Here is an 8,480-nt window from a genome sequence, read left to right as displayed (position 1 = left end):
AGAGATTACTGGCAAAAATGTTTTCTTCCAATCCCACAGAGCTGAGGTGGCAAATATGCAGTCACTTTAAACTGTTCCCTTTGCAATTACCTGCAAATTGTCGAGCTTCCTTCAGATCTACGACCAGATGGAGACATAAAGTCAGCGGAGTGGTTGGGCAGGCAGGGCTGCTGTGGGTAATGGGTGTGGGGGGTCAGTTTTAAGAATCAGGACTCTACTTACAGTTCTTCACAGAAAGTTTTCTTTGTTCTGCAAAGAATCCACAGGGGGATAAGTATTTTCATGACACACACACTGAATTTTCAGTTTAACACAGGAAAGAAAACAGAACTTACCACGTTCTTTAGTAATTCTCTCTAAAAAAAAAAAAAAAAAAGACAAAGGAATATTAATTTTTGAAACCCAAGAAAAATATTTCTAGCCTTAGCCGCTATATGTTTTGTAAAATATCTAGGAATATTTGTTCAGCTTTCTGGAGTTGGAGGCAGAAGGACAGAAAGGGTCTGTATACAAACTTTACGTTTTCTATAAACACACAAGAGGTATATATATTTTCATGACACATGAACTGAAATTTCAATTTAGCATAAGAACACATGTTCTTTACCGATTTTCCCTAAAAGAAAAATGCAAAGCAATGTTAATTTTTGAAATGCCAAGAAACTTGTTCCTAGCCTTTGTCTTCATATTATTTATAAAATATTTGGGAACATCTGTGCAAATTTCTGGAATCTGAGGCAGGACAAAGGGCCAGTTGTCCTGCATTTCCACATGGGACACCACTGAACTTCTTAAGAATCTGACAAACACTAAGGCTGGTATTATTTGTGCTCTACAACTATCACAAGCAGCTTGTTATTGTTAACTTTTCACTTCATTAGTTCATTTTATGCCTTTACCACATTCTTGAGTTTACTGCAAGTATTTCCATCTGCTCAGCAAACAATGACTGGGGTCCTGGTCTAGCAGGTGCTGCCTGTGCATGGGGCCCTCATGATGAGCCAGGTGCTGTCTCTCCTCCCACAGAACAACCTCTGCAGCCTGTCAGTACAGCCCAGTGCTGGGAGCAACATGGATTACAGAACCGAAAGGGACCTGGGCACTCCTGGAGAGGGATTTTTGTTTCTGTCTTTGTTTGTTTCATCACAAATATTGCTTCTTAGAAGAAAAATATGGTCATACACTTTTAAAAATCAGAGAGAACAAAATCCATTTCACTAGTTTCCTTTACCTGCGTATAACTACTTGAGGTATCTTACACATACATCCAGACGATTTTTATTCCACAACAAGAACATTATCCAAAAATGCTACCACACCGTTTGTCATTTTCACTTTAGTGGTCATTTTAAACACTTGCTCATGAAAAGCTGCACACTTTTAAAGTATCATTGAATAGCTAAATATTTCTTGTTATTAGTAATGTACATTGAGCTAGTCCTTTTTGGGCACTTACATAACAAAGATTTCACTTATCATGATAATAAGAATAAACATTTAAATTTTTCTTCTGATAAAAAAATAAAGAAATATAAAAAGTGGTCTTGTGAGTCAATAAAGGTGCAGACAAATAGTTTTGGAATATAAAAATCAAAGACGAAGCAATAAATTAAAAAGGGAATAAAGCATAAATACATTTCCTTGGTCCAACATCACAGAAGACCCAGTCCCATTATAAACAGGGCTGTGACATCCAAGAGATCATTACTGGTGGAGAATTAATAGAAGACTGGATCTGGGAGCTGAGAACGCACTGGATCTCCTGTCAGGGAGAGGACAGTGTCCACAGATACCCAGGCCTGAACAGGGCCACTCGCTCCACCCTCCTCCCATCATCCCTCTCCTGCTGCATCTTGGATTTCCTGCCAGGCCCTGACTCCAGCCTCACCAAAGTGCTGAGAAGTTTTCCCTTCTCCCTCCACCACCTCCTTATAGTCTTGAGTCTCCTGCAATCCCTGCTCCCTCAGTGAACTCTGATTCACAAGTCCGTGGACTCCATGGTGCAGTCACGTTACAGCCCAGGCCATGGGATCACAGTGCTGCCCTCTCTCCACTCAGAGCCCGGCAGTACTCTGCACCACTTCGAAGAAACATAAGAAAATCATGAACATGGCCTGCAGTGATCCTCACCGTCTGCCCTCTGTCTGCCTCATCATTTATCTCTCCTGCTAGTTCCTCCTTATCTTTCATGTTTAATATTTACCATGTTTTAGAATCAGACATAGGAGAAGGCACTAATTATACTTACCTATATCATCATTATACAGTACAGTTTCTCTTATATGGGATTCCTTTGACATTACAATAAAGCTATGAGGACAGTGAAATAACTTTTCTTGATTAGAAATTGTTACATACAACTTATTAATTTAAAAATAGTTCAATGACTTCCTTCTCAGAGCTGGCTTTATTGTATGGTGAATTACAAATTTCCTTTCTCAAAAGTAGTATTAATTCAATTCTAGAAAAAGAACTTTAGCAGAATTATTGGAAAGGTAAACATACAATTGAGATTTTCATATTGGGATTAATGTGGTCAATTGATGAATTCAGTCTGGATGGATTTGTGTTGGGTAGATTGATCTACAGCCTGTGTATATCTAATCAATTTTTTGTCTATGAGAAAGATTTATTCAGATGAAAAATCTAAAACTGAGTGTGATTTAAAAGTGAGATAAGAGAGGCAATGTCACAAACATCATACACTTGCATCCAGGTCAACACTCACAATTTTTCTGATGTCTACAGTGGTAGAGGTGATTTATAAACTCTCTGAGAGCTTCTTCATTTAGTTCTAAAAGATGCTCTCTGCAAGGCTGTGCGAGCCTGGAGGAGCTCAGCTTTGGGAGACTTGAGAGAGAGCAGGACCGGGGCAGCAGCTTCCTCATCCCAGAGGGAGCAGCCTCACCAGGACCAACTAGGGACAATGTCAGGGCCATCAGCTGCTGGGCTCAGGAGAAGCTGGAGTAGCCTGGGGGTGGTTACATGGCTAAGCGGGACACAGCTCTCTGCAGGGCATGGAGCCTCATTGGGGACACTGTGTGGGAACAAAAGTGTCCTGGGCCCACTCGGAGGTCAGGGGCAGCTCTCTGATGTGTAGACCAAAGGTGAGGTACACTTTGGAATCTGCACTCTGTGAAATTTCATTTCACAGGAAAATGTAGACATTAAAGAGCAAACTGACCTCATTCCATTGACTATGGTAAAAGAATCCAGGACCACACAACTACTGTTTGATGCTGAGTTGTGATTGCCTCTGACCCTGGGCTGTGATGGAAACAGGAGCATCTGTCCTCCCCCAGGATCACAGAGGTAGCCCAGAGCGTTTCCTGGGCAAAGACCCCACTGTCAGGTTCATAAACTCATGCATGGATTGGCTTCCTAACAGAAAGTAACCCATTTAATTATAAAATGCCAAACTAGTACTACATTTCCTTTAAGAGTTCATTTAAAAAGCTGTTAGTAAATTACAGTGAACACAGGCTCTAATAAGATGAAAATAATTATTTTGTTACTCTACATGTATGCTACTGATTTATAAACATGTGACATTGGTAATGTTACAACCTGTTAAAATTAGATATAGTTCATGCTGGTCTTATCCTTTCCACAAGCTTGTTGGAGGAAAATATCATTCTGATGATGCTTCTTTTGTATTACATGATTTCAGTGGGTGAATTTTTCTTTCATGAAACAAACTAAATGGGCCCAGGTAACTATCGTAGATCAATTTAATTTTATGGGATCCAGATGTAGTTATAGAACCATCTCTTTTCGAGGATCACTAGCTACACAATTGCTACTAAGAATTCAAATCCTGCATCTGAGTCAAGGTGTTTAGATGTGTTACTACTCAGTCCTGAGTGTAACCTTCTGTCATAAACACCAGCACCATAACTATGTTGGAAGTCAGATATATATTCCACCAGGTTAATGTCTTGTGGTCAATGAGAGATCGCTGAAGTTACTAAGTGTCAAAGATGTCACTTAAATCCAGATCTGCACTGTCCATCTGAAGCAGATTCTCCTCATATCTCATATTTGTCCTTATATCTTCAAAGTGAGGACAAATATCACTTGTGTTACTCAACCTCAAAAGAAACTAGTGACTATCTTTCCCTCTCACTCAAACTGTTCTCATTAAACAGACTACCCTCTACTTAATTTATGTAATGATTAACAAACTCACTTTATAAATGTGAAGGCCAATAACCAAATAGTGCATAATTACACATGGATGGAGTTTCAGACTGATTTATTCATTTCACTGAATGTTCTACTCTGAGTGGAATTCTACTTCATTCTTTCTGCAAATTTTACCCCTCACTAAGGAATCTGTTTCCCATCCTAGGAATAAAAAGACCTTTCTTAAAGAGCTAGCCATAGACTGACTAAAACTTTGAAGCCTGGGCAATCATGCTTGAAATTGATCAAATTGATCAGATTGATCAAATGTAGAGATATGATGCTACATTTCCTGACATCTGCCTAATTTTCCTACTCAGCCCCCTGGCCCATGTGTGTCTCCTCTGAGGGAACCAGAGCTCTCCCTGCTGTAGGCTGCTCCTGCCTTGTTCGTGCTAATTTTCTCCTTTAAGTTCAAATCCCTTTGTCAGCTCTGAGCTCAGATCCCCTCCCACTGCCTCAGTCAAGTCCCTCCCGACCTCTAGCTCTGCTCGCACTGTTTTCTCAAAGAGCCCTATAATTACTCCAATACATCACCCGTTTTAAAATACTTTTTTTTGAGCTTATTTCAAAAGCATAGAATTGACATCTATCTTGAGGTATCAGTCACCTCTTGCTCTGTTCTTCACAAATCATGGAACAGGCAGCCAGTTACTTTATGCAGAAACAGACACTGGTCTTCGTCCAGTGGGATCTGCAAACCCCCTACTCCCAGTCCTCATAGGGTTTAAATAATGCGGGTTATTTTTCTATGTATGCCTAACAACCTTCCCCATGCTATCAGTACAATTATTTTGTAAAAATTGGAAGGAAGATATTTGAGTTGTCTCTGAACAAGATTTCAGATAAAAAAGAGGCATGCAATTATATGTGGATTGGGTTTATCTTAGAAACATTAAAGTTTAGAGGGTGTGAACTGTTATTTGATTTTTTTTTTTTTTTTTTGGTTTTTCTCAGGTACCAGGAACCGAACTCACGACCTTGCACATGCCAGGCAGGTGCTTTGCCGCTGAGCTAAATCCCCAGCCCCCTGTTATTTGATTTTAAAGATTCAAATATTGCCTCTCAAGTATCATTTACTAAGCTGTTGACTTACCAAAGCATGTGACTCAATTTTCTCCTCTTCCTGTCCACAATAAACTCATCCCATCCCAGAATTTAGCTCCATTTGACAAAAGGGACCTTCTAACCTGAGACTGGATAGTTCAGCAGTGGTGGAAACAGAGATGGACTGCTGTTTTCTTAACGATGCAATTAGACCTCAAAATGAGACTTATATTGTGTGTATTATGATGGTGCTCATTAGAAAGTTTGAATACAAAATAGGGTCTCCTCATTTTTTCTTTTAATTTTGGGATGGATCTGTCCCATATTTGAGAAAATTGGTGAGCAGTAAATTCCAATCAATACATTCTTCTTAGAACATTCAATGGATTTTTCTGAAATAAGGTTGTAGACTCTCAGTTCAGCACCATGCACCTAGAGGGTGGCCTAGCAAATGAGGAGCACAATCTGGAATAATTGATAAGATTATAAGTCAAAGCACAGAGAGGATGTTGCTTTAATCTACCTTGGGCCAGAGAAGGGTGCATCTTGGATGTTCTACTCAAACCATCCATCTTTGAATCTTTCTCTGGATTAAAAATGTAATCCATATCTCCTATTATTTCCAAAATAACCAGGCAGATTTCTGATCCTCACCTTACAGTACTTCAAAACTCTACACAGTTCAGTAGGATCAGGTCCCATCTTAATCTGAACCTGATGCTTATTCAACATCCAGGATGGCAGGTGCTTGGCAGCAGAATTAGGATCAATAGTGTTCCCACGTCCTTGCCCCTCAAGCTTCCAAAATAACTGATCTCTTCATGTGATAAGCAAGAAGTGAAAGAAAATGATCTGAGAAGAATTACTTTTAAAGAATCTTACCTAAATAGCAATTTAGTATATTTCCTACATTATGTAATTCATAGAGAAAATATTTTCCCAAAAACTCTTCTCACTAAATATTTGACAAAGTACGACTATACTCCTCCCAACTACACAGCCGTGAGAATGGGTTTATAGAGTGGTCAGAAGCCCAGTGGTTCCTGACAGGGAGCAGCCTCATGAGATCTCAGCTTCATCCTCCCAGACCCCGTCCTCACAGAGATTTCAGGGTCCGATTGTGCAGCCTGCAAGTCCCCTCACACTTCCATCCGGGTCTGCTACATCCGCTCACCGCCCAGGAAGTTGATAAAGTCGGGCAGGCAGGGGCTCCAGGGGAAGGGCAATGGTTTGTGTACATGAGAGCAAAGTCAGGGTAACTTTTAGCCTGCTCATGGTCTGTCACTGTCCTTTTTCGTTTGAGCCACCTGATGGGGCTGAATCTTGTGGTCTCCGTAGGTCCCCTCACTCCTCTATTTTCCCCTGAACTCAGGAGGTGCCTGGCCGCTGTCCAACGCAGCTCCACTGGGCGGCTCTGGCCACGGCTGCTTATCTGGACACGGTGTTCCCCGAGGATCCAGCAGAGGCTGACATTCAGGGCAACACCACAAAAAAAGTAATAAAAGACATGGGAGATTTTGTGAAAATTGGGTTTCACATGACACTTTTTCCATAATCCGTGAAAAAAAGAATTTAACTTTCCAATGAAATAAAAAAAAATATAACTAAGAATCACTCCTACATTTAACTGATATTTGTAGATGATCAAGCCCTGAGTCAAACACTGAGTGGACACTGAACCGGCCACTGGTAGCAGTGATGAAGGACACCTGGCCCCGCACCATCACGGGCACAGAGCTCCGTGCCATGCTACCCTGAGAGACATGTGTCTTTGGGTCTGGAGAGCACTTGGAACCCTCCAGGTTGAGGTCACCGAGGCCCTGTGCAGAAGCAGGACAGTCCAGAAAGAATCAAGAGAAGAGAGGTGGGGAAGAGGGGAAAACACTGAAAATCCCCAATGAGATGTAAAGAATGTCTGTATCAAAGAATCCTTCCTTCTCAGGGTCCCCCATTGAACTTTAAATGAGCAAGATTTTCTAAGATAACTCTTGACTTATACATAACTATTGTCCCACAATCCCTCCACAAATGAGTCAGCCCACACTGTTTGTCCCTTTACCTTGGGCTCTTCTAGATCTCAGGAGGAGAAAACCAGCGATCATCAAGGTGACAGCCAAGAGCACCAGAAGCACAGCCAGGGCCACCGTCCAGGCACTCACCCGGGGGAACAAGGCCTCTGAAAGACAGGAAGCAGCTGCTGAGACCCAGCTGGACACCGGCTGACTTGGTCGCTGGGCTCCAGTCCTCAGATGGTTTCTCCAGGGAGAGAGCAGGGCAGAGACACTGAGCCCCAGCCCCACTGTGACTCTCAGGAACTCAGGATCTGAGGGTCTCTTCTGTCCCTGCATTCCCAAGGGGCTGTAAATAATTTGGAAGCTATGGAAGCACACTGAGTATAGAAGCTAGTGCAAGAGATATTCATGCATCTACCATTCAGACTGAATTCCACATTTATACATGGGACGTGCAAAAGTGTTCATGAATACAAGTGCACTGAGTGCAGAGAGACTCTTCCCCTCACTCTTCAAGGGAACTTGCCCCGGTCCTCTCTGTCCATTTATTCCCACCTGTCCATAGCTGTGAGCCCAGCGTTATGTGAGGACACAGGTGGGGACGCTCTACAATTAAGGCGGGGGTGTGGACTGGTGTCAGAGGATAAAACACTCAGATGCCAAGTCCACGCCTGAAGGGCAGTTCCAGCTCCCAGCAAGGATTCATCTGAAAGCTATGACTGTGGGTAATTTAAATTTGAGAGATCAAACAGCTATGATGCAAGTATTTAAATACTTGATGATGTGAGCTCAGATGAGAAATGTGGACACTCTCATTCAGGAACAGTCTTCAATCCATAATTTAAAAAAAAATTCTTAAATGGTAATCAGCAAATCAGATTGTTGCTGTTTAATTACTTATGCATAATGGTTCCAATTATATACAGATGATGATGTGTTCTTTATCTGTAATCCTCTGTTGGCATGAAAGCCTAACTACAACACGTGGGCTACTGCATCACCTCAGATTTTGTTTTTCTAAGGTTCTCATTAGAAGCTTATGCCTCTGATACATAATTTTCTCTTCACAATTCCAACTTGAAAAGCTCTCTCTTTAATTACCTTTAATATGTGTAAGTTACCAAACTAAATCACAGTGAGGACATTTTTTTACTAATTCCTCCAGATAAAAATAATTCCAACAGACACTAATTTCTGTATCAGTTTGGCAATATATATTTGACATTAATTAATTTA

The 8,480-nt window shown here is 41.3% G+C and overlaps 1 long non-coding RNA gene across 1 annotated transcript; it reads right to left on the bottom strand.

Moving 5' to 3' along the window:
• Positions 1 to 222: 222 nt before the first annotated feature.
• LOC106147646 lies at positions 223 to 7,398 on the bottom strand. The gene is made up of 3 exons (XR_001232579.1): positions 7,292 to 7,398; positions 336 to 356; positions 223 to 249 (listed from the first exon to the last, which is right to left on the bottom strand). It is a non-coding gene; the product is annotated as an uncharacterized LOC106147646 (long non-coding RNA).
• Positions 7,399 to 8,480: the final 1,082 nt, after the last annotated feature.

Source organism: Chinchilla lanigera, unplaced genomic scaffold (genome assembly GCF_000276665.1).
Source record: "Chinchilla lanigera isolate Chin_1 unplaced genomic scaffold, ChiLan1.0 scaffold00212, whole genome shotgun sequence".
Lineage (NCBI taxonomy): Eukaryota > Metazoa > Chordata > Mammalia > Rodentia > Chinchillidae > Chinchilla > Chinchilla lanigera.
Note: the sequence above shows the minus strand (reverse complement) of the source record. Positions and strands in the feature narration are given on the sequence as shown.